The sequence below is a fragment of the Elephantulus edwardii genome, unplaced genomic scaffold, assembly GCF_000299155.1.
Source record: "Elephantulus edwardii isolate Elephantulus edwardi_28Jun2011 unplaced genomic scaffold, EleEdw1.0 scaffold00116, whole genome shotgun sequence".
Classification (NCBI taxonomy): domain Eukaryota; kingdom Metazoa; phylum Chordata; class Mammalia; order Macroscelidea; family Macroscelididae; genus Elephantulus; species Elephantulus edwardii.
Genome location: NW_006399866.1, coordinates 2,845,755 through 2,872,834, shown reverse-complemented (window position 1 = coordinate 2,872,834; position 27,080 = coordinate 2,845,755). Strand labels below are relative to the sequence as shown.

General features: G+C 43.2%; 1 pseudogene; it reads right to left on the bottom strand.

The window, feature by feature from the left end:
• Nucleotides 1–2,978: 2,978 nt before the first annotated feature.
• On the bottom strand, nucleotides 2,979–3,907 carry LOC102877161 (annotated as a pseudogene).
• Nucleotides 3,908–27,080: the final 23,173 nt, after the last annotated feature.

The window sequence follows — 27,080 nt, the reverse complement described above, 5'->3', positions numbered from 1 at the left end:
CATAAGAAATGAGAGTCTCTTCAAAAGAACTCACCAAAGAGAGAGATTGGTTATAAGGATTCAGAGAGGTTGCCAAGGTAAAGAGCCTAAGAAAGCACAGTGAGGCTCTGATGGAACTGAAACTTGCTGCATGTGCTCCTCAACAGGCTGCCAAGGCTCAGTGAGTTTTAAACGGTAAACTTTTGGGGGTTTTGTTCTCCCAGTTATAACATTAGTAATGAAGGGTGCTTCTTTAAGAGAACTATGATAATATCAACGATGCTTAACAATATTCCAGACTGTGAATGAGTTTTCCATTGGAGTTTGGTAAGGCCACGGGACATGCTTTATTTAGCCAATGAACTATGAGTACAATTATTGTGTGCTCTTTCTAACTAGTCTCATTTAATTATTGTTAGGAGACTTTCCAACTCTGTTTCCCCATGGAAGCATTTGATAAAATGAGGATGATGTTAAACCAATCACCATTGTCCTAGAGCATTTCCTGAACCCACAGAAGGCTTTGAGCAAGAAAGAAATCACTCAAGCCATGAAATTTGGGGAGATTATTTGTTACTGCAAGCATAACTTAGTTTTTTCTGTTTAATTCAATAATAAAGAATACTTCTGTCATTAAGAACCAGCATCATATTTAGCAATGAAAATTCTTAGCAAAACTAGAAACGCTTTGTTAGGTACTATCGTATCAACTACAACCCACAGCGATCCTATGAACAACAGAGCTGACTCTTGCTCCACCTCTGTAATTTTACTTTTCTCTGAAAATTGTAGACAATGCAATATGACAAGAAACACAAATTAAAGGATAGTCACTAAAAGAGGGACAGAAAACTATCCGCATGTGGCTTTGTGGTTAAAGCATGTGGCTGCTAATTAAAAATTTGGTGGTTCAAGCCCACCAACTAGTCTTCAGGAGAAAGATGTGGCAGTTTTCAGTAAAGACTTACTGTCTTGGAAATCCTGTAGGGAAGTTCTGTTCTATTCTATTCTATTCTATTCTATTCTATTCTATTCTATTCTATTCTATTCTATTCTAAAGGATTATGACTATACAACATAATCTGCTCTGTGACTGTGGGTTTGGTTGGGGGCTTTGGGTAGATAATATAATTGTCAACTTCAAAACCCAAGTGAATCAAATAAAAACCCATTAAGTCATAGAAAAGTTCTAACAAAGTAGCTAGTTATAAAATAACATACAAAAATATTTAACATGTACGAGAACTCAAGGGAGGGAGAGCTGAGGATGGGTAGGGGAGAATCCACAGAGTTGCTCAGCTTGGTGGGTGGAAGGGAAGGGAAGGACATGGAAAGGATCCGAGTAAAAAGACAGGGTAATGATGGGCAAGGCCCAATGGTGATTAATTTCATAAAATATAATGCATGAGAATGTACGAAACACAAATGTGAATGTAGAATAGTATAAAACATAATATATACAAACTTTGTAAGCAAACCAATTTTAAAAAGGGGCAAAATATCGCTTTTCCCCCCATTTCTCCTCTTTTTTTGCTTTTTATCAAATTGTTTTCTTTATTCCCTCATTTTCTATCTATCGGTTTGAAAATTATACATTATGTCATTGCCTTTTAGAAGCTGAAGGGTTTTTTAACGTTTACCATGAATAATTGGCTTAACACAATCTAAATCAATATTTCTCATTTTCCTTCTAGACAGTATAAGATTTGCAGTGATTTAATTCTAAGTGTGCTTTCTAATCCCATGTTATTATTGTTTAGTATTTTTGTTCCACTTAGCTTTAACCTGTCAGTTTGCCATACTGTGGTGTCTTCCAGGTTGCTATGATGTGGGAAGCTATGCCACTGCTGCGACAAATACCAGCAGGGTCAATCATGGTGGGCAGGTCTCAACAGAGCTTCTAGGCTAAGACAGACTAAGAAGCAAGATGGGGCATCTCCTTTTGAAATAACAAGCCTTCAAAAACTCTATGAACAACAACAGATCATCATCAAACACAGTGTTGGAAAATGAACTCCTTAGGTTGGAAGGACCTCAAAAGGTGACTGGAGAGGAGCTGCCTCCTCAAAACAGAATCTAATATAACGACTTGGGTAGAATAAAGCTTTCACCCAACGAAGGATCATTATTTGGTGATGATGTTGCTAGATTCCAAATGAGAAGAAATAGCTACAAAAAATCTATTAGTAACTGGAAATAGATTTTTCAATGAATGAATCTAGGAAAATTGGAAGTTGTCAGAAAAAAAATTGACTGTTTATCCCTCAATAAACAACAAATTTTGTTTTTATTTTAAAAAAGAAATAGAATGCATAAAGATCAACATCCTAGGCATTAGTGAGGCAAGATGGATTACTCATTTTGAATCAGACAATCATATGATCTGCTCTGCCAGGAATGACAAATTGAAGAGGAATGGTGTCACATTCATCACCAAAAAGAATATTTCAAGAGCTATTCTGAAGTACAGTGCTGTGAGTGATAGGATACTATCCATACACATTCAAGAAAGACCTGTTACCACAATAACTATTTAAACATATTCATCAACCACTAAAGCCAAAGATGAAGAAATTTAGGATTTCTACTGACTTACGGAGTCTGAAATTGATAGAATATGAAGTTGAAATGCGTTAATAAATTGATGACTGTAATGTAAACATTGAGAGTAAAGGGTTGTTGTTGAGTGCCATGGAGTCAGAACCGACCCATAGCTGACCCTGCGGCGGGGTTGCAGAGGCAGTAAATCTCATGGGAGGAGATTGCTCATCCTTCTCCTGTGGAATAGCTGGTGGCCATGAACTGTGTGTCATCAGGACTGCAGCATAGTTCCTTGGTGACAGAAATGAAGTCATAGATTGAATAATTATTATTTATTCATTGCAAATATCTGTTTTTTATGTGCTTTTCTTAAAAAACCTGATAGGTATTTAATACAGATTTAATATTTTTTAGGGGTGGGGTTGTTATTTATTTAAAAATCCTCAGAGACTATCTTGTTACAAAGGGACATGGCTGAACAGATAGGACACAAATTCTCCATTGTGAATTCTCCTGATGGCTTCTGCAAGGATCATGGAGATGTCGATCACCTGTAATTTGGAGCAATGCTTCATCTTATCCTCTGAGGTATGGTATTAGTCACTATTACTGCTTCAAAGCATGCGTTGTTGATGCGAGAAATGGCTGGGCCAGAAAAGATCCCATGGGTTAGGATAGCATATACTATGGTGGCTACAGCGGAGAGAAGTTTGTTAGCTGCATGGCAGATTGTGTCACAAGTGTCAGTTATGTCATCCACGAGGATGCCACTCAGTCCTTCACATCGTCCAACAGCACCATGCAGTCCATTTCAGTGTCTTTCTTCCGTTCTTTGTGAATCAAGGTCAAGTCCACATTCAACTGGTCTGCTCCACCAGCATCAAGTGAGACAATAGTGCAGTTCTTCCACTCAGAGATATTCTCTTTTATCCACTTCAGGACAGCTGGCTCAGCATATAAATTATCCACTGGGATATCAAAATAGCCCTGACTCTGAGAAGCGTGTAGATCTATGGTGATGATGTGATCTGCATCTGCTATAGACGGCATATTTGCGACAAGTTTGGCTGAGATTGGGGCCTGGCTCTTATCCTTCTTATCTTGCCAGGCATAAGGGGAGCATGGGATAACTGCAGTGACCCAGCTGGCTGAAGAAATCTTGCAGGCATTGATCATGATCAAAAGCTCCATTAGATTGTCATTAATTTCTCTACAACAACTCTGAACAATATAGACATCTATATTCTATATACATCTTCTATACTCTCGCCAAATTCCATGCAGGTCTCTTGATTGCTGAATTTCTTAGCTCCAGTCCTGGGCGGTCAGTGATTTTCTGGGATAAGTCCTGGTGGGAATTACTGCTGAAGATTTTGACACTCGACATCCTGGCCAATTCCCTTGGGCTCTCTATCTACAGTGATCACTGCTGCTACGAAGGCTGAAATCCAAGGCTGGTCGGAGACTCAGAACTAACTGGTTTGCTTTGCTACTCTGCCTTCTTATTTTCTATTTATGCTGAAACAGACGTCATTGTAAAACTGAGCTGAAGATGCAAAGTTCTTTCCTTTCAGCCAATGTCCCACAAATACCTCTTTTGGGTTTTTTGTTTTGTTTTGTTTTCTGTTTGGATTTCCATTCATTCATTGTTGCACTTTTCTCCCTGCCCACTCGTCCCCCCCCCTCAATTCACTCTTCTCTTTGAAAAGTAAAAGAAAATTTCTTTCATTGTTATACAATCCCTCCCCCAAGTCCACTCCACTATGCCGCTTTCATTCTGAACTCCTGTCACAATACCTAATCATACCTGTTTTAAATTGTGACTATATACTTGGGCCCCACTTGATGGGCTACATGGAAATTTACAGATGATTTCTATGGAAAGAGAGGGTAGAGAAGCTCAATATCAGCAGTCAAAACAAGCTGGAACAACTGTGGAACACATCATTCACTACTCACACACAAGTTCAAATTTAAATTGAAAAAAAATCAAAACAACTAACCTGGAGCTAAAGTACAATCTTGAATTTATCCAATCTGGATTTAAAAATCATCTCAAGAGAACATTTGATTTATTGAAGACTAATGATTGAAAACTAGAGGAGTTGTGGGATGACATCAAGGACATTATACATTAAGAAAGCGAAAAGTCATTAAAAGGCAAGAAAGACAGAAAAGACCAAAATGAATGTTCCAAAATAAAAGATAGAAACAATAATCCGGTGTTAGAAAACCAAAAGGGAAGAACAGGCTTGGCATTTCTCAAGCGGAAAGAATAGAAAAACAAATTCAAACTCTGAGTAGCAATACTTAAAGACTCTATGTATAAAATATTGTTTGATGCAAAAAGTTTCAAAAGAAGATGGAAGCAATATACCACTCTGGTTGCTACTGAACTATTTCAGAAAGTAGCATATGATCAAGAACTCAATGTTATTGAAAGAAGCAATCTAAGCTTCATTGAGAGGAAGGTATTGGCAAAAAATAAGACCCCAGGAATTGATGGAAGATCAATTGAAGTGTTTCAGGAAACAGATACAGCCTTGGATGTGCTCGCTAGTCTATGCTAAGAAATTTGAAAGACAGTTACCTGGCCAACTGACTGGAAGAGATCCGTATTTGTTCTCATCAAAAACAAAAGTGTGTGGAAATTATTGAACAATATAATTAATATCATATGCAAGTAAAATCTTGCTATAGATCATTTTTCAAATGGCTAAAATGACATTTACAGGAAACTGCCAGAAATTCAAGCAGAATTCATAACAGACACAAAGGATATTGCAGATACCCATTGCTGGATCTTGGCTGAAAGTAGAAAATATGAGAAAGATGTTTATTTGTGTTTTATTAAATGTGCAAAGGTGTTTGTGTGGATTGTAACAAATTATGGATAACACTGAGAAAAATGTAAATTCCAGAACAATTAATAGTGCTCAGACAAAATCTATGCTTAGACCAAAAAACCTGTTGTCTGAATAGATCAAGGAAACATGGGATCAGGAAAGATGTGCATTAGGGTGTAACTTTTCTCTATACCAATTCAATCTATATGCTGAACAAATCATTTGAGAAGCTGGGCTTTATGAGGACGAAGGTGACATCAGGATTGGAGGAAGATTCACCAACAATGTGCATTATGTAGATGACACAGCCTTGCTTGCAGAAAGTGAAGACAACTTAAAACAATTAATGGAGAAGACCAAAGGCTACACAATTTAATATTGATTGCACCTCAACATTAAAAAAAAAACAAAACAAAAAACAAACCAATGAAAATAGAGGAAGACTCTCATGGAGAAGAATAATTTATGCCTTTGAGTTATGATGCTGGAGGAGAGTATTGAATATACACCATGGGCTGCCAAGAGAACAAACAGCTGTGTCTTGGAGAGGGTGAAACCAAATTTCTCTTTGAAAGCAAGGATTTTGAAGCTCTTGCATACTTTGGGCATGATGCCAGGAGGGCCAGTCCTTAAAGAAGGACATCATGCTTGGAAGAGTAGAGGGACAGTGGAGAGGAAGACTCTGGATAAGATGGATTGACCCAGCAATGGGGGTAGGTGTGTTGGAGACTGTGATATTGGCAAAGGATAGGGCAGGGTTCAGAGCTATTGTAGATAGGGTTGCTATGAGTCACAGGCAAATCAATGGCACATAACAACAAGATATTCAGACTCTTCTTCAATACCACATTCAAAGGCATAGACTCTTCTTTGGTTATCCTATTAATTTTTAATTTCCAGATGCATAAGAAGCAATTAAAAATAACATGGCTTTAATTAGACACACACTAGTCTTTAAAATGACATCATCTTTTTTTAGTGCTTTGGAGAGGTCCTTGACAGTAGATTTTCCCAAAGCAGCACAGCTTTTGATTTCTTGACTGTTGCTACTATGGACGATGACTGTGGAATCAAATAAGATTAAATCATTAACTACTTCAATCTTTGCATCTGTCATGATGCTATCAGTTGGTCCAGTGGTGAGGACTTTTGTTTCCTTGATGTAACCTCATATTGAAGGCTATAGTCTTTTATCTTCTTCAGTTGGTGTTTCAAGTCTTCTTCAGTTTCTGCAAACAAGGTGTGTTATTTGCATAATGCAGGTTGTTGATGAGTCTTTCTCCAATCTTCATGCCACATTCTTCTTCATATAGTCTAGTTTCTCGAATTTATTTGTTGGGCACACCGATTGCACAAGTATGAAGAGAGAATATGCACATCTTTCCTGATTTTAAACCATGCAACATTTCCTTGTGTTCAGACAACTGAGTCTCGATCTATGTATAGATTTCACATGAGCACAATTAAATGTTCTGGAGTTCTCATTCTTCTTTTTACCCAATCAAAAGGATCAAACTAACAGGCATGTTCTACTATTTTGTGTGTTAAGGGGGAAAAGAATTCAACATGGTCATATTTTCTTGTTGAGGATAATCCAGCCGGACATCAAAAGGGAATTGCCGGGAATTAATAGAAGAGGAAATGGAATGAGGAATATTATCGCTGATGTCAGATAGATATTCCCTGAAAGCAAAGGATACCAGAAACATGTTGCCTTAGTTAGCTAGAGTTGCTATAACACAAATACGTGGATGGCTTTAATAAGTAGACATTTATTCTTGCACAGTTCAAGAGGCTATAAGTCTGAATTCAGAATGCTAGGTTTGTGGAAAACTTTCTTACTCCATCAGTTATGGCGGAAGTTCCTTGTCTCCTTCCAACATCGGTAGGTCCAATATTTCTCACAGAGTTCCCTGTGTCTTGGCATCAGTCCTCCCTTGCATCTTTTAACTTGTCAGCGCAAGAATTCCAGGTCCAAAATATGCACTCTGCTACCAGTTCATCTTTCTTAATGGTAGGAAGACCCTCCTTTCTGCTTACTTCTCTCTCCTTTTATCTCTTTAGATAGGTAATGTAGGCTGCACCCCAGGGATCAGCGCTGTGATCAAACATGCTGTATCTCATCCTAATCCCCTTACAACTAATTGGCTGATCACACCAGCTAACATCATGTGGACGATGATATCTTTATATAGTTGCCAAATTACATCATCTGCAATTATTTGTGACACTGAGAAACCACATAGAATGATGGTTCCACAGAGTTGATAGATATTTTGGAGGACGTAATTCAATCTATGATGGTAATTTATTTGTATTGTATTGACTATGCAAGGTATTTGATTTTGTTGATCATAACAAATCATGGATAACATTATGAAAAACTGGAATTCCAGTATCCTGTATTGTGCTCATATGGGACCTAAAAGATCAAGAGACATTTAGCACAAAGGAATACTGTGTGATTTAATATCTGGAAAAATGTGTGTCAAGATTATACTTTTACTATACTTGTTCAATCTCTATGTTAAGCAAAAAATCTGAGAAGATTAAAATAAAATAAAGAGGAACGGGCATCAGGATTGGGGAAGACTCATTAACAGCTTGCAATATGCCAATGACACAATTTTGCCTCCTGAGAGCAAAGAGAACTTGAAGTGCTTGCTGAGGAAGATCGAAGACCACAATTTTCAGTATGGGTTACATGTGAACATAAAGAAAAGAAAATCCTCACGATGGGACCAAAAAGCAACATCATGATAAACACAGACTAAAGTTGTGAAAGGTTTCACTTTACTTGGATCCACAATACATGTCCGTAGAAGCAGCAGTCAAGAAATCAGGAGACATTTCATTGGACGAATCTGTGAAGGATCTCTTTTCATCATTAAAAAGCAAAGGTAGCGCTTGGAGGAATAAATTGTACCTGACTCAAGCCATGGTATTTTCAGTCACTTCACAGGCATGTGAAAGGTGGACAGTAAATAAGGAAGACAAAAGAATTGATGCTTTTGAATTATGGTGTTGGCGAAGAATACCGAATATAACATAGACTGCTAGAGAACAAACAAATCTATATAGGAAGGAGTGTTGCCAAAATAGTCCATAGACAAGAGGATGACAAGACTTCATCTCACGTACTTGGATATGCCCAGAGAAGAGCATCATGTCTGGTGAAGTCAATGAAGAAGAGGAGGACCACAATGAGATTCATTGACTGACTCACAGTGGCTGCAAAATGGACTCACACATCACAATGATTATGAACATAGCACAGGGCCCAGCAGTATTTTGTTCTGTTGCCCATAAGCTCACTTTGAGTCAGAACCAACAGAGCCCCTAACAGCATTCTTCTCTGATAGGAGTGTAGGGTGGGTTAGGCAGCAGGCCCCCAAAAGATATATTCATACCCAAATTCTTGGAAATGGACTATTTCCTTCTTTGCAGATAGACTTAGAGACTCTGAGATGAAGAGATCCTCCTGAATTATCCAACTGGGCCCTAAATCCAATGATAAGAGTCCTTGTAGAAGATACACAGAAAATGAGGCAACACAACTGCTGAGGCAGAGTTGGGCCACAAGTCAAGGATCGCCAGCAGCCATCAGAAGCTAGAAGCAGCAAGAAATAGGTTCTTGCCTACAGTTGTGGATGGAGCACACTCCTGCCGGCACATTGATTGTGGACTTCAGGTCTGTAGAACTGTGAGAGGAGACACTTCAGATGTTTTAAGCTATCAAGTTTGTGGAAACTAATTGCTGGCATTGCATTGGGAAAGTCTGCAGTCAAGGACCTCTCCAAATTATTGAGGAACAATGATGTTAGTTTGAGGACTAAGGAATGCCTGATTCAGGCCATGATCTTTTCAATCCCTTGCTGTGCTGCTGAGAGCTGTACTAAGGATGACAGAAAAGGAATTGATGCCTTTGAACTGTGGTGTTGAAGAAGCGTAATGAATATCCCATGGACTGCCAACGAACAAACAGTATGTCTTGGAGAAGGTGAAGCCAAAGTGTTCCTTGGTGGCAAAGATGAGGAAGCTTTATCTCACACACTTTGGGTATGTTGTGAGGAGAGGCTATCCACTGGAGAAGGAAGGTGGAGGGACAACAAAGGAGAGGAAGACCCTCAGCCAGGTCGATTGACTCAGTGGTTGCAGCAAAGGGCTCAAGCGTGTCAGAGATTGTGAGGATGGAACAAGTTAGGGCAGGACTCAGATCTATTGTTCATAGAATCATTAGAATCAAGTTTTTTTTTTGTTTTTTTGTTTGTTTTTTTTTTTTTTTATTTTGTGTGCGTGTACCGTCAAATCAGATCTGACTGGTACAGGAGGATATTGCGCCTCCTTCTCCGGCAGAGCATCTGGTGGATTCGAACTGTGTTCCTCTGGGATTGCAGTGCAGCTTCTTGCCACTAGGCCACCAGAGCTCCCCTAGAATCAAGTTTGACTCAACGGCACCTAACAAGAACAACAACAACTAAGAAGGACACTAGTAGACGGTGTCATCAGAACAATTCTAGTGGATGATTTGGGCTTTCACTCCCATAAATTACTCCAAAATAATTTATCAAAGACTTCTTAACAGAGACATTCATTACAGTCTCTCTTCCTCCTTCCTTTTGTTTTTATTGTGAATTGAGTAAATAGTTTTCTGCTCAACCACTCATACACAGTTTGTTTTATGACATTAATTACCCATAATATAACGGCACTTTTCCCATTTCCTCCCTGTGATTCTAGTGTCCATGAATACTTTTCTTTTGTGCCTCCTGAAATTTCTCTCTGGGCAAATGCCCTTTTGAAGTTGCATGATTGCTTATTTCAAGGAGTGAGTGCTTCTCTGGTGCTTTCATTCATCTTATAGTACTGTCTATTACTTGCCTTCAAGTTGAGACGTGGGGGTGAGTTTTGTTGCAGCTTCAAAAGATGACGAAGGGCCGCAGTCTTGGAGGACTCATTGGAATCTTCTTAAGGGAAATTATATCAATAACCAGAATGTTCAATAATAGAGAGGGCACTACGGTAGGGGTGAGAAGCCGTGTGGCAATCCCAAAGGCACACAGTTTGAATCCACCAGCTGCTCCATGGGAGAAAAATGGGCAATCTCCTCCGGTGCAATTTATTGCCTATGAAAACTTCTGGAGGATCAGTTATGGGTCAGTTCCGACTAGATAGTACAAAACGACAACAAATTAAGTTCATGACGGTTTGGCGATATAGTGATAAAGATAAAAATATCAATAGCTACAGTTGTCAGGAGGGACCATCGCTTGGAAAAACACATCTTGCTGATAAAAGTGGAGGATGAGAGAAAGAGAAGATCTCCATAAGATGGATTGGTACAGCTACGAGCAATGGGCTTGAGCATGTTGCAGCCAGTGGGGGTGGTGCAGGATAGGGCAAGGTTCAGATTTGTTGTTCATAGGTCGCTATGAGTCATAGTCTGTGGCATCTAACAACAACAACACAGTTGGTTGGGATCTTCTGAAGCATTCTGCACAGGACAAGTGGTCTGTACTCCAGTCACACAGCCAAGGACTGCTGCTGGGTCGCCATCATCCAGCAAGATGACTTTGGGTGAAGCCTTCAGCCGCAGTGGCCATGATGACAGGACAGCACAGAGGGATATTAGTGTTGGGTGAAAAAAAAGGCAGCTGAGCTCATCTCAATTTTACAAAACTAAAAAGTGCACTGGATGTGCAGAGAAAAAAGGCTGGAAGGATTTACTCTGTGTGCTAAGAGGGAGGATCCCTCTGGGAACAGAGTCCTGGTTTTTCTTTTCTACAATAAGCATATCGTCTTTGTCATCAGAACAAAATATTATTAAAACACAAAACGACATCCTTCACTCCATGCATCAACAGAGCAGGGGAGGGGGAAGCAGGACAGGAACCTCTGGTGTCCACCACCCCCCTCTGCCCTCGCTGACCGCTTCTCCCCAGCCCTGCCCTACCTTCCCTCCACCCGCTCTTCTGTGGGCATCGATTTTTCCATCCTTCAGAGAAGCGCCTGAGGAAAAGGAAAGAGCATCTTCGGATCAATGAGCAGAGCCTTGCAGCCCGGGTGAGGGAGGGGCTGTCCACAGGGCCACGCCTGCTTGTCATGGCCTAGCTCAGAATTTGAGGAGGGGGCGTGGGACAGGGGTGGGGTGGTAGAAAAGGGCTGAGTTAATCAAGGTGGGGTGCATAGGGCATGTGGTGTGCCCATATGTGGGCGGTGGAGCTGGGTAAGTGTGAAGTAGGGGGGTGGGGGGTGTATAGAGTATGGGGGTTTAGGGTGTGTGCAGTGTGTGGGGAGTGTGGAATATGTGACATGTATAGGGTGTGTGGAGTGAATGGCAGTGTTTTGTTCTGTTGTCCATTAGATGTGGAACATGTTTGGGGCTTGGGGACATTTTGTTTGAGAGGGAATATGGGGGACAGGGTAAGGGAGGTGTGGTGTGGAGGTATGTGTGAGAGAGGTGTGTGGAGTGTGCGAGAGTTGAGGGGCTATGTGTGGTGTTGGAAAGATGTATATTGAGGGAGCTTATGGGACTCGGGGACAGGACAGTCGACAATCTGTGTGTATGTGTGTGGTATGTGGTGTGGGGAGAGGGGCAGGGGAGGTGTGGAGAAGGTGCTTAGAAAGGGGCCTGAGAAGGATTGTGTGGGGCGGGGTACACATAGGGCTCATGGGGGAGTGTGGAGTATATGAGGGGGTGCGGTCGTGCATGGTGTATCTGTGTACTCACTCTTGACTCTCAGCTACCGAGTCGGTTCTCATTCATAATGATCCTCCATCAGAATTCTAAGGTGCTGACGCTTTACAGAAAGAGACCACTTGTCTTTCTCCTGTGCAGCAGTTGGTGGTTTTGAACCGTCGTGTTTTCAGTTTCCAATCCAGTACATTACACACAAAATCACCAGGGCTCTCCTTGTATGCGTGTTGGAGAAGACATTTTGTGGGGTGTGTCCATGTACACGTGGTGTGAGGTCCAAGAGCAGAATAGGATGTGGGGACATCTGTGTGAGGAGCAGTCCTCCCCTGCCCCCTGACCTGCAGGCTTCTCTTTCTTTGCCTGTAGGAGAAGTGAGTGGTCTGAGTCCAGAACATAAAACACCTTCTTCCATCATTCCAGCCCACAGCTCTCTGAGGGCGGTGCTGGTACCTGCCCACTGCTCCAGCAGGAAAACAGAACTGTGTGTGCTCATGTGTATGTGGGGGTGGATATTGTTTGTGGCTGCTCCCAGCCTGTTCCCTCCTCACAGCTCAACACCAGGCAGGGATTCTGTAAGTAAGGATGTTTCCAGGCTCTAGCTTGTGGTGGCTGCTGGCTGCTGAAAGATGGGAGGGGATAACACAGAAAGATGACAGATAAAGCTTGGCCTCAGGGCCTTACAATGGGCTGGAACAATTGGGGGAAGGGGCTGTGCTCCTTAATTTCTGTGTCTTTGGACCTTCCAAACCCTCACCTACTTCATCAAGCTGTCCTTTCCTGGCCAAATCACGTATACCTATGAGAACTGTTGTACCTCAATCAATGCTTCTTCATATTTAACATCATACAGCTAAGCCATCATTTACTTAAGCTAGTGCCCTTCTGGAATTGCCCTTTGACCAAACCCTGGTCTCCTCTTTCATGGAACTATGTCTCCTCTGGGTAGCACCCCTAGATCTGCCTGAGATCCCTCGAATTTTCAGTGCTTCTCGGATATACATCCCTGTGTCCTTTAGACTTCAGTTCACTGTGTGAACTTCAGTTCATCTCATACATCCTATCTGCACCCTGTGAGCTCCAGGGAAGTGTGGCTGGGACTACGGGTCCTCCTGGCTGGGCCTGCAGTGCCCATCTGCTGTCCTGACACCAAAAATGGCTCAGCAACTGTCTGTTGAATAAAGGAGGGAGTCACAGCAACTGCAAGGGAGAGAAATGTGCAGGTGGTCTGTCTTGAAGTTCTATGTGCATGTATTCCCATGGGCACACACACGTTTGTTGTGTGTTTATCTGTGTACACACGTGTCCATGTACACGTGGACTTGTCGGCATGTGTATGCTCATGAGTATGTGTGCACTGCAGTGTTTGTGCGCATGTTTGTATGTCTGTGTGTGCACGTCGGTAAGTCTGTGCACACCTCTGCCAATTATGAGCACTGCTTCCTGCTCTGGGTTGGAAGAGCTGACACAGCTTCCCCTCAGGTTGGCTCTCTCTGTCCTTGACTCAGCCCACCTTTCTGCTGTTTTGTACGCTTCCATCTCAACCCCCAGGAACAACCACTGCAGAGATGTGTATCTCCACCTCGACTTCAGATCTGATGTCCAAGCCAGCTGCAGGCAGGCAGGGCCAGAATACCTCAAGGAGCTTGAAGACATAAGCATGCAGCAATGGCTGGATGCCTCCGCCTCTCTCAGCCTCCTCTTACAGATGAGACTTGAGAAGGGAAATACTGTGACTGAGTGAAGCTCACAGGGCAGCTGTGATGAAGGGATGTACCCTAAGGCTTTGGCCCCACACTGGTCATGTAGGAAGTGCTCCACAAATGGTACCCACCATGATGCCTCACACAGCGAGAATGGCGATCAGATAAGCCCCCTGGGTGACAACAAACCAGGGTAATTAGGCTTTGGCTCTCTGTACCGGAAAATTCAGCACTGAGTTACTAAGAAGGTGAGTTCAAGCAGAGTCAGGGGTAAGGGTGCAAAAAAGACACCCCTACTTCCTGGCTATGAGGTTCTTTGAAAATGCTTCTGGCAAGAGGTGGGGTGAGAAATGGGAAGATGAGAGAATGAAGAGCAGATGTTCCATTCTGGTGTTCATCTTGGAGCTGCTCTCCGGCCGTCGTGGTCAGAGTGTGAACTCCTGCACAGCAGTTGTTCTTGCCTGTCCTTGCTAATTATACGTGAGGAATGCCCTGGAATAAAACCTAAACTCCTCTCCATGCATGACGCCTCCACTCCTCTGCTCCTGCCACACCAGCCTTCTTTCTCTTCCTCCTTCATATGATTTCCTGCCACAGGACCTTTGCATATGCCTGGTGTCTCTCAGGTACATGCAGTCACTCACTATGACTTAACAACATTGAAAATTAACTTGTTGACATATTTGTTTCTAGTACTTTGTCTGGATCTCAACTGTCAGCTTGGGCAAATTCTCAGCATAGAAGGTGGCACCTGGAAGGTACTCACTAAGGATCTGTAGAAGAGAGTGAGAAAAGGACAAAAGCAAACCCAGTTCATTACTGTGGAGTCTGAACCAAAGTCAGCTGACCTTCCAGCAGGTTTTCAATCTATACATCTCACCAGAGGAGATTACTCATCTTTCTCCCTCAGAGCAGCTGGTGGATTTGAACCACCTGCCTTTGGGTTGACAGTACAATTCCTTATCCACTAGGCCACCAGAGCTTCCCATCTCCTCTATGCCAGCCCTCAAAGTGCCATCTATTGAACACTTCGCATGAGTCAGGGCCCAACCCAAATTCTTGCCATCTGAGTTGCTTAGAACAGAGTACCCCACTTCCTTGGACCTTTAACATCTTTAGGGTAAAAGGAAACCCCAACTGTCTGAGGGCTCTCCTACCTGGGTTTTGACATGCTGCGAGCTTTTCTTTGCAGTCTGCAGAGCTCTTGCATGTAGGTGCCCTTATCTTCTACTTCTCAAGTCCTCCCCTCATCCTTGTCTTTGCCAATGCTCTCCTCTGCCAGAGCCTCTTCCCTGATGCACCCCGGGATTTAGTTCAAACATCTCCTCCTCTGAGGTGTCTCCCTTGCCCTTGACTATCAGAACTCTCATCACCCCACATTTTGATGGTTTCTTTCTCTGTCTCTAATTAGACTGGGAGCTCTAAGAGGGTTGCAATAAAGTGCTTTCTTTTTTCAACCTAGCTGAATGAGGAATACATCATTCCTCCAACTCCAGACTCTGGGACCTGGCCCAGCTGGGACGAGATCTGCGATGAGTCCACCTACTCTCCTCCAATTCATTGCTAGTGGGAAGCAGAAGCCATACCCTCTGTTCGGGCTCTTCTGAAGATCTTTGGTGCTGTTTGGCATCCATCAATCTTGCCAAACTTTGGCAACTCTTGCAATTCGACCCGAGGTGATGCTCACTATTACTCACAGTGGCTACCTCATACTTGCCCAAAAGGCCAAAGGATTTGATGAGCATCCCAGGCACCCATGTCTTTTTTGTTAAGGCAGAGCCTGGTTTCTGTGTTTATTCCAGCTGCAAGGGCTGCCTCCAGAGGCTGGGCTGTGAGATCTGACAATGATGGAACTCTATGTGGGCAACAAGCTTCTCTCTGTCTTCACCTATTCTTTTTCCACCCAAGCCCCTGGGGTAGAAAACAGTTGTGTAGGTCAGAAACCTGAGTCTTTGCAGAGCTGGAAAAGCTGGTTCTGTGAAGGGGAATGAAGGTGGGGGTAGGTAAGCTAGGGTTGGGTACCTCTAATGCCTTTGGGTAGCCACCAGGAGCTGTTTTTGTGGCCCAAGAGACCCTTGTTCCCTGTGGGGCTGGAACTTGGAGATTCATTCTCTGGAAGATGGGTTTTTATCAAGGTACAAAACGATTCTGAAGCAGGTGCTCGTCCAGAGCCCCAGATAGGCCCCCAGGACTGTGTCCACCGGGCTGCTGGAAAAGAGGCGTGGTCAAGAACCAGGGCTGGAGGTGGGAGAGGTGCTGTCACAGGGCCTCAGGGGCACCAGCGAAGGCTGAGCGTGCCCTTCCCTCCCAGCTGCAGAGCGCGCGCTGCGTGTGCACAGGGGAGAGGGCTGGCAAGCCCGGGTGCGTCCCTGAGTGCCCAGCTCGCCTCCAACGGCATAAATTTCCGTTCGGTCTGTGCATGTCTTTTTCTTTCACTAGAGGTTGCTCACTTTCACTTCTTGATTCCTTTCAGCTTCTCTGACAGCTGTGTGTGTGTGTGTGTGTGTGTGTGTGTGTGTGTGTGTACGCGCGTGCGTGCCTGCCAGCCCAACTAAGGCTCCTTTCAGATAGGCCCTAAGGAAGAAGGAGAGGGGATGCTCAAACAAAACCCTCCCAACCCTGCCTACTACAGCAGCCCAAATTATACCCCGGCCTGTTGCTAGGTTGCGATGGCAGATTCTGATTCTGAGTGGTACAGACAGGAGAAAAGTCCAAGTCCCGTTGCTGAACAATCCCCTTATATCCTGCTTGCCTCCTTACTTCCCCCGCTTCCCCCACCACCACCCTCTTTCTGAGTCTTTAGCAAAACAACCATCAAACATCATCTTACTTTCCAAGTCTTAAAGCAACAACAACCACCATCATCTACCTCTAAAGCTCTTCCTTATTTCTAAATCCTGGACTTCTCTGTGCAGAGCCTTTTCCCCAAACAGGAAGTCAAGGCCCTCCATCCATAGGGTCCTGCTCCACTGAGCAGAAAGTCACATCCGGGAGAAGCAGAAACATTTGACAAGAGAGAAAGAATGATTTGGATGGGGCTGAGAAAGGCCACTTCCACTTCCCTCTGGTCCCAGTCTGTTGGCCACCTTATAATTCTTTTAGGACACCCTATTCCTGGAACTTGTTGCAGGGTTTTTGCAAGGCACAAGGCTCCATAACGGTTCCTTGTTAGGTATATAACCTTGGATGAAACATCTAACTTCTATTCCTTTGATTGTGAAATGGGCTGGCAGATACAGCTCCAAGTAAGAAAACTCAAAACCTCCAACTCATTGCTGTTGAGTTGGAACTGACTCAGAGCTGACCCTCTAGCAAGGGAAGTGGCAAATCACAAGGGAGGAGATTGCTCATCCTATTCTTTGCACTTGTTATGCATCAGAGAGTTGGGCAATGACCGGGGAGGATAGAAGGAGAATTGATGCCTTTGAGATGTGGTGCTGGAGAATACCATGGACTGCTAGGAAAACAAACAGATTTGTCCTGGAAAGGTTTAAACCGGGTGACTCCTTGGAGGAGGATTCTGAGGCTCCGTCTAACATACTTTGGACATGTTGTGAGGAGAGACTGGTCCTTGGAGAGGGACATCATGCTTGGGAGGGTGGAGGGACGGTGCAGGAGAGGAAGGCCCTCTATGAGGTGGATTGATTCAGTGACTGGGATAATTGGGATGGGAGTGTCGGAGACAGTGCGATTGGCACAGGACAGAGCGGAGTTTAGGGCTGTTGTACATAGGGTCGCTATGAGTCGCAGGCGACTCGATGGCACGTAACAACAACAACAACATTCTTTGCACAGAGCCACTGGTGGATTCAAAGGCCTTCAGGTTTATAGGACAACTCCCCATGGACTTTGCCTCCAGAGTTCCCGATAAAGTGATCAATGATGCAAGATATGAGACTGAGGTGGTGCACTTGGAGCAGAGAGAAGGATGCAGGGTGGGCCAGGGGCAGGAATGAGGACTGGACAGAGCTTCTTTTGCCTGGCTTCTTTCCATTCACTTCTCTAGGGAACTCCACCTCTGCCTCCTAGTCCCTATTAATTTCCTCGCAACCCTCTAAGGGTCATCTGACCTTCTACCAGAACAGTTCCTTGCTGCAAACCCTAAATAGTAGGGTCAGCAGGCATTGGGAGGGAATGGAAGAACAGCTTTGAAGATGGAAAAATTGGGTTTGGATTGGGTTTTATTTCTCTGTCACATCAAGGTAGGAAGCTGGCCTTGCATATGTCTCAGGGCCCTGAGAGGATGTAGTCACTCGTGTGTGGATGTCCATGTGGGCAGTGAAAAGTCTCATGTGAAAGCATGTTATCATATACACTTGTCCTTGGAGCCCTTGTGGCTCAGTGGTAAGGAGTTGGGCTGTCAATCTAAAGGCAGGTGGTTCAAATCCCCCCGGCTGGCTGATCCTTGGAAGAAAGATGGACAGTCTCCTCTCATGTGATTAACTGTCTCTGAAAACCTGCTGGAGGAGTCATCTGAGTCAGTTTTAGCTTTCCTGGAGGCAGCAATAACAACATCCTTGAAGCTTCCCCTCAGGCTTGAAGAATCAATTCATCAAGTGGATCTGAGAGGTCCCTGTCATCTACGCTAATGGGTGGTGCCTGGAGGGCCACTTCCAAGAAATGTGCGACTCAGCGAGTTCTGCCACTCACACAGAGACATGGTCACGGTACCATCAGTGAGGGACTTGAGGTGCTCTGACGACTCTGAAAGGAGCGTGAGTCATTTCACTGTTGGATGAGTAAGGTCTCAACCCCACCACCAGGTCTCCACCCTGATGACCCAAGCCCAAGTTCCCCTGAGCCACTTTCCTTCCTGGATGATTTCATTCCTTAGGCTTTCCCTCCTGTCACCCCTGCCCCGGGCTTCCTCCTGAGCACTATGCTTGAAAATCTCCACACGGAGGCCCGTCAGAGGTTCCCATGCTTCACGTTAAAACCACCATCTTTATTCCGAAACCACTTCTGTTACTGATGCCACCACCCACCCAAGCTCATGGTCAACTTGTTTGCTCAAGATAGAAACACTACCATTAATTTTGTTGTTTGCTTGTTTATAGAATGCAAATAATAGTAACTGTGCACATTAGAAAAAGAATTGCTATTAGGTGCCTTCAGAAATGATTCATAGCTGACCCTCCAGTGGGTTTTCAGAAGCTATAAATCACATGAGAAGAGATTGTTATCTTTTCCATCAGAGTAGCTGGTGGATTAGAACTGCCTTACCTTCAGGTTGACAGGGTAACTTCTTACTACTAGACCACCAGAGCTCGTATTCACCTCCAGTCATTACTCACAGTTTTGGGAATTCCTGTATCTATTTAATGCTTTCAGTTACAATAAACAGAAAATCCAATCAAAATAGGAACCCTAGACTTCTGTAAAAGAACAGTACATAGATGGTTGTGGGTTTCAGACATTGTTTGATCCAGATTCAGTGGTATAGATCTTTATGATATTGTTGGAGGTCAGACCTAGTTTCTCTCTCCTTCCCCTCTCTCCTTTGGGGGTCGGCAGTATTCACTCAGAGTAGAATCAACAGATGCTGGGGTTCCAGCTTTCATATCCTGATGCCTGTATCCAATCCTGGAGAAGGGTGTCCTGAAACAAGTCTTGAAAGATGACCTACGGGAAGGGGGTTGAGGACTCTTACATATAAGAAAACAAAGTGCCCTTTTATCTGCATGAAACTGGAGCCTTAGAAAAGTGGAGTTACAGTAAGAAGAATCTGAAACAGTCCATAGTGGTCTCAGGCACAATGGGACAAGTGTGGGGTTTGGCAGACAGGGCTGGGTCAGAGTCCCAGGTTGTGTGACCTCAGGCAAGCCAGTCCTCTTTTCCAGAACTTGTGAAAAGAAAGCAGCCACAGATCCACCTCCAAGCTTATCAAGAAGGCAACTGTAGTCTTCAATATGTATTGAAACTCAACATCAAGAAGACCAAGATACTCACCGCTTGGCAGCACCACGAGGGTGGAGAAGAGATTGAGGTTGTTGACAACTTCAGCTTGCTCAGCTCTACAATCAACACTCTTGGTAGCACTAACAGTCAGGAAATCAAAAGATGAATTGCATTGGAGAAGTCTGCTGTCAGGGACTTTTCCAAAGTGCTAAAGAGCAATGATGTCAGTTTAGAGACCAAGTTGCACCTGATCCAGGCCATGGTCTTCACAATTACTTGCTATGTATCAGAGGGCTGGACAATGACTAAGGAAGGCAGAAGAAGTGTCAATGTCTTCGAGTTGTGGTGCTGGAAAAGATTATTGAACATATCATGGACTGCCAAGAGGACAAACAGGTCTGTCCTAGAGAGGGTAAAACCAAGTTTCTCCTTAGAGGCCAGGATTTTGAAGCTCTGTCTTGCATACTTTGGGCATGTGGCCAGGAAGAACCAGGCCTTGGAGAAGGACATCATGCTTAGAAGGACAGAGGGACAGAGCAGGAGAGGAAGACCCCAGATTAGATAGATGGATACGGTAACTGAGGCGATGGGGTTAGGTGTGTCGGAGTCAGTGAGACTGGCTCACGATAGGGCAGGGTTCAGAGCCATTGTACATAAGGTCGCTATGAGTCGTGGGAGACTTGATGGCACATAACAACAACAGGCCCAGCCCTAATGTACATTCAGCATACACACCTTAAGAATTCTGGGTGTTGTTGTTATGTGCTGTTGAGTCATCTATGAATCATAGCAACCCTATGAACTATAGCTCTGAACCCTGCGCTCCCCTGAGTGAATCTCACCGTCTCTGACACACCTGCCCCCATTGCCACAGTCACTGTGTCAATTCACCTCATTTGAGGTCTTCCTCTCCTGCACTGATCCTCCACATTTCCAAGTTTAATGTCTTTCTCCAAGGCCTGGTCCCTCCTGGCAACATGCCCAAAGTATGTGAGACAGATTTTTAAAATCCTTACCTCCAAGGAGTAACCTGGCTTCACCCTCTATGGAACAGATCTGTTTGTTCTCTTGGCAGTCCATGGTATGTTCAGTACTCTTCTCCAGGACCATAACTCAAAGGCATCAATTCTTCTGTCATCCTTAGTCATTGTTCAGCTCTCTAATGCATAGCATAGCTAAGACCATGGCCTAAATCAAGCACACCTTAGTCTCTAGACTGACATCATTGCTTTAGTGTTCAACAATTTCTACTTTCTGCTGTATCACCTTTTTTTGGAAATGGGAATGAATATGGATCCCTTCCAGTCAGTCATTTGGCCAGGTAGCTGTCCTTCAGATTTCTTGGCACAACCCAGTGAGCACATCCAGGGCTTCATCTATTTGTTGAAATACGTCAATTTCTATTCCATCAATTCCTGGAGCCTTATGTTTTTGTCACTTCCTTCAGAGAAGCTTTAACTTCTTTCTAAATCACCATTAGTTCTTAACCATATATTTTTTTCCTTTAAATTCTTTTGTGTAAGCTAATTATTTTTGGTACAGTGACTTTGTGTACTTCTTCTGTCTTCTTTTGATGCTTTCTTGATCATTCAACATTCTACCAAGTTGTGCTGCTAACCCAAAGGAACTCTGGGTTTCTTGTAGTTTGAATCCACCAGTGGCTGAAGGGGAAAATATGACCTTTCTCCTCCTGTTAAAATTTACGGCTTGGAAACCCAATGAATGTTACTATGAATCCATTCCAATTCAACAGCAGTTATTTTGAGTCTTTTAAAAATATGGCTTATTAGTACTTTCATCAAGGCACCCTGGGAGTGGAGTGTTTGAGTGTTTGACTGCTAATTGAAAGGTTAGTGGTTCAAATTCACCAACCTTCCCATGGGAGAAAGATGTGACATCCTGCTTCCGCCAGTATTACAGCCTTGAAAACCCCATGGAGATCTGTCCTATATAATCTGTTTTATAGGGTCTGTGCGAGAAGGAATCAACTCAAAGCCAATAGGTTTTTCTTACTATTATCATTATTGGCGCTGTTATTATGACCACTTGGGTAGATACCTTAGTGCTAGGCACCCAACAGATTCTCAGATGAGATGAGTGTTGGGGCCCTGATCATATTCATCCTCAGCACCCCAGAGGCCAAAGTGGGCCCACCTCAAGTCCCCTTCCCCGAAGTGTGAAACTCGTACTATAATAGTACTACAATATAAGTAATATAATCGTACTACAAATAGGTATAATGTGGGCCAGAGCCAGCCTAGGACAGAGGCCAGGCAGGACATGCAGCCAAGGCCATGGTCATACCTCTACACACGTGTATCTGAGGGAGATAGTTTTCCAGGCTAGAATGAGTCCCCCATCTCCTCCATTCATCTGGGCCAGACCCCAATCTATGTGTCTGGCCGACGAGCCATTCTTCTTCCTCCCTGGCAGGTGAGCCATTAAGCACCGGTCAGAAAGCACTGGCCCTGCAGCCTCAGCACTAAGTGCACTTGTAGCCATTAGCCAGAGACCCCAGTCTCATGATTCAGGGGCTAATGCACAGCCCACCCCTCGCCCATATTCCCTGAAGACTGCTTGTCAAAGCTCGTCCTTGGAGGGAGAAGAGAGGCTGAAAAGGAAGCATGGTGGGGGAGGGGGTTGAGCTCCAGGGCCCCCCTAGTGAGTTGTGTAGGTTGTTTACTAAACAAAGGTACCTGGGCTGGGGGTGAGTGGAGCTGTAATTCAGCCAGCCCTCCAGTAACCAGGCTGAGGGCCCTGGCACAGGCTGCCTTTGGAGTCCTTTCTAATTCATTATAAAGCACTGCAAGGAAAGCTGTGAATGTAGGTGGCAGGAAGAAAACATTTGAGAACCCATGGTCCAACATGACCTTTTTTAATATCATTTCATTTTTATTTCCTTCTTTTTTGATATGCAGGTCTATGATTTTAACACTCCATGTAACCACCAGTACAATGAGTCGATCATTCCCCACCTCCCTTAGAGCCCCACCCTCTCCTCATTACTGTCCCCTGGCAACAACTTATCTCTTCTCCATCACAACAGTTTTGTCTTTTAGAGAATATCAGATCAAATAAATGGTGCTGTAGGTAATCTTTTGGGTTAGCTTTTTTTCCACACCGCATTCAGGCCATGGTCTTTTCAATTACCTGCTATGATTCTGAGAGCTGAACAATTTTAATAAGGATGACAGAAGAAACATTGACGGTTTTGAGTTGTTGTGTTGGAGAAGAGTACAGAATAACCCATGGACTGCCAAAAGAATGAAAGAATGAACACATATGGCTTGGAAAGAGTGCAACCAGTGTGCTCCTTGTAGGGAAGGATAGTGAAGCTTCATCTCTCATACTAAGGACAAGTTGCTAGGAGAGGCTATTCTTTGGAAAGGGCATCATGCTTGGAAAGGTGGAGGGACAGAGAAAGAGAAGACACCGCTCCCCGCCTCCCCCACAACTAGATGGATTGACATGGTGATGGCAGCAATGGGCTCACACGTATCTGAGATAGTGAGCATGGCCCAGAGTAGTTGTTCATAGAGTCACTATGAGTTGTACTCAATTTGATGGCATCTAACAACAATGAACTGAACTTGAGACTCATTTGTGTCCATAGTTTCTTCTTTCTTTTTTCTTCTGTTTAATATGCCATGTTATCAAGGTACAACTATTTGGCTAGTTTCAGTTTCTGGCTGTCACAAACAAAGCTGCTGTGAACATTCAAGCACAGGTCTTTGCATGGACACCCCTTTTCATTTCTCTGGGACACATGCTGAGGAATAGAATGGCCGTATCATACGGGGAGTGTGATTACCTTTCTAAGCACCTACCAAACTGTTTTCCAGAGTGACTATATTTGTATTTGCATCAGTAACATATGAAAGTTCTAATTCCTTTACATATTTGTCAGGACTTGGTATTCTCAGATTTTTTAAAAAAATGTTAGCTTGTGGGTGTGGCATGGCATCTCATTGTGGTTTTCATTTCTATCTCCTTGATGAATGAATGACCCATTTTAGAGAATTTTTTGTGTGCTTATCATTTGTGTATCTGCTTTGTGGTGAAGTGTCTGTACAAATTTTTTCATGGTTTTTAATCAGGTTATTTGTCTGTTTTTAGTGTTGAATTTTAAGAGTCCATTCTATCACATATGTGGTTTTTAAACTGTTTTCCTTTCAGTCTATGATTTGCTTTTTTATTCTCTTAACAGTAAATTTTGCAAAACAAGAGGTTTTAATTTTGATGAAGGGAAATATATTAATTATTCTCTTCTTATGAATCAAGTTGTATTGTTATATCTAAGGACTCTTTGCCTAGTCCCAAATTCCAAAATTTTTCTCCTGAGTTTTTTTCTGAAAGATTTAGCTTTGATCTTTTATTTTGGTCTATGATCCACTGAGAGATGATTTTTGTATAATGTGTATACAAGGAAGGCGCATATGGAGAAATATTAAACAACAACTTACATTATGCAGATGATACAATCTTGCTTGCAGAAAGTGAAGAAGACTTGAATCACTTATTGCAGAAGATCAAAACAGCCCTAAATATGGATTACATTACAACATAAAGAAAGCAAGCATTCTCACCTTAGGAGGCAACATCACGATAAATGGAGAAAATTCAGGGGGCTTGGATCCACAATGAAACATCACGGTAATAAAAGTCAGGAAATCAGAAGACATATTGCATGGAAAATCTGCTGTCAAGGACTTGCCCAAAGTGCAAAAGAGTAATGATGTCAGTTTAAAGACTAAGGTGCTCCTGATCCAAGACATGGCCATTTCAGTAGCTTTTTTGTAAGCGGAGCAACATGCTCCTGACTGCATCACCAGAGCACCTTAAACAAGTAATTTTAAAAACACAAATTCATCACTGTCAAGTGGGAAGTGACTCTTAGCAGACTCTGCAGGCAGGTTTTTGGAGGCTGTAAACGTCATGGGAGGAGATTGCCCATTTTTCTCCCTCAAAGCTGTTGGTGAATAATTTGTTGCTGTTGCTGTTAGGTGTCTTTGAGTCAACTATGACTCATAGAGATCCCTGGCCAACAGATCTGAACCTTGCACTGTCCTGCACCATTCTCATGATCTCCTATATGCTTGAATCCACTGTTAGAGTCACTGAGTTGATCCATCTTTTTGAGGATCTTCTTCTCTTTCTCTGACCCTCCACCCTTCCTAGCATGGTGTCTTTATCTAAGGACTGACCCCTCCTGACATCATGCCCAAAGCATATGAGGCCAAGTCTCACCATCATTTCCTCTGAGGAGCACCCTGGTCACATTTCCTCCAAAATAGATTTGTTTGTTCTTTTGGCAGTCTGTTGGATATCCAGCACTCTTCTTTGACGTGGCAATTCAAAGTTACTAATTATTTTTCTGTTATTCCTATTAATTATTCAACCATCAGAAATATAAGAGGCAACTGGAAATAAGGCAAGCTTGGACCAGGCACTCCTTAGCCTTTAAACTGACATCCTTACTCTTTACCACTTTGGAGAGGTCCAAAGCAGATTTTTCCAGTGCAACTTGTCTATTGCTTCCTTGACTGTAGTTACCATGGGTGTTGACTAGGAATCCAACTAAAATGAAGTCATTGACAAATCTGGTCTTTTGTTCCTATTGGTCCAGTGGTGAGAATTTTTGTTTTCTTGATGCTCAGATTTAATCTATATTGAAGGCTCTATGTCAAAGTGGATGAAGGGAAAGGCAATGTATAATAAGAGTATGCTCGGTGTGATACCACCTGAGAAAGAGAAGACATGGAGAGATAAATAAGAAATATCGTCAACATGATTGCAAAAACAGATGGATTACTAGTAAGATGTGTACATATGTCCAAAGGGGGAAGGGGAGAAGGATAAGGGCTGAGGGTGGGCAGGGAGGGAAATCACGAGGTCACAGGATTTGCTGGGCAGAGGGAGGGGGTGAAGTTATTATGAAATATAGTATTAATTTTATAAAACACAATGTATGGGAAAGATTGTATGCAACACAATGTGAATAGAAGGATGTGTGAAATGTACTGTTATAAACAAAACACAATGCCTACAAATTTTGTATGCAAACCGTTGGAAAATAAAAATAATTAACTTTAAAAAAAAAGAAATTTAGTATAGCAACGCTATGAACTATGTCCTATCCCATACCATCCTCATAATCTCTGGCACTCTCAAGCTCATCGCCATATTAACCATGTCAAACCACCTGGTTAAGGGACTTTCCTCTCTTTTGCCACCTCTCCACCTTCCCAAGCATGAGATCCTTCTCAAAAAAAAAAAAAGTAGACTCTCCTAGCAACATGCCCAAAGTATGTGAGCCAAAGCTTTATCAGCTTTGACTCTAAGGAGCACTCTGGTTGCACCTTCTCCAAGACATATGTGTTTGTTTTTTTGGTGGTCCATGGTATCTTCAGAACTCTTCTCCAACATCACAGTTCAAAAGCATCAATAGGTCTTCTGTCATCCTTGGTCATTGTCCAGCTCTCAGATGTCTAGCAAACAACTAAAGAGATAATGGCCTGAATCAAGTATGCTATTAGTGGATGCCCTAAATACACCCAGAGCTAGGATGGTGAAACTTATTCTCACGTATTTTGGGCATGTTGTAAGGAGAAACCAGTCCTTGAAGAAAGCTACTATTCTGGCAATAGTGGAGGGTCAGTAATAAAGAAGACTGCTCTCAACAAGAGGGATTGATGCAGTGACCATAACAATGGGCTCAGTTGTGTCGGAGATCATGACTACAGGGCCAGGCTCAGATCTGTGTTCATAAGGTTGCTGTGAGTCATTGTCAACTTGACAGCACCTAACAACACATAGCACAGCCAACAGCGGCAAAGTTAGATAAACTTCTTAGTCATAACCAAATTCTTAAGAGAATGAGATGCTGGTCCTGAGGCCTCAGACAGTAGTCTTGGAGAATATCAAGGTCAATTGGCATAATATAGTCCACAAAGACACTGTTCTTTATCCTGCTCTGGTGAATAGCAACCTGGGGTGGGGGTGGGGTCTTAAAAACTTGGAAACAACCATCTAGAGCACAGCTATTGGTCTCTCCCTATCAGGAACAAAGAAGGAAGAAAAATCAAGATATATAGAAGCAAAGAGCTTCGATCTCCACAACCCTGCAATCAGAGCTAAATGGTGCCCAGGTATCACTGCCGACCACTCTAAATGGGATCATGGTAGAAGGTCCTGGAGAGAATGGGCAAAAATATAAAACAAATTTCACAGACAGAAATGGCTGGACTTCTGGTCTGAGAGGGCCTGGTGGGAGCTCTGAGATGATGGCTTTTGTCACCCTTTGAACTGGGAACTCACCCTGGGACTTAACTTTCAGTCAAACAATGGACAGGAATTTAAAATAAACAATAACACCAGGCAGGCACTCATCTCTTAGAATAATCAACAATGTAAGATTAA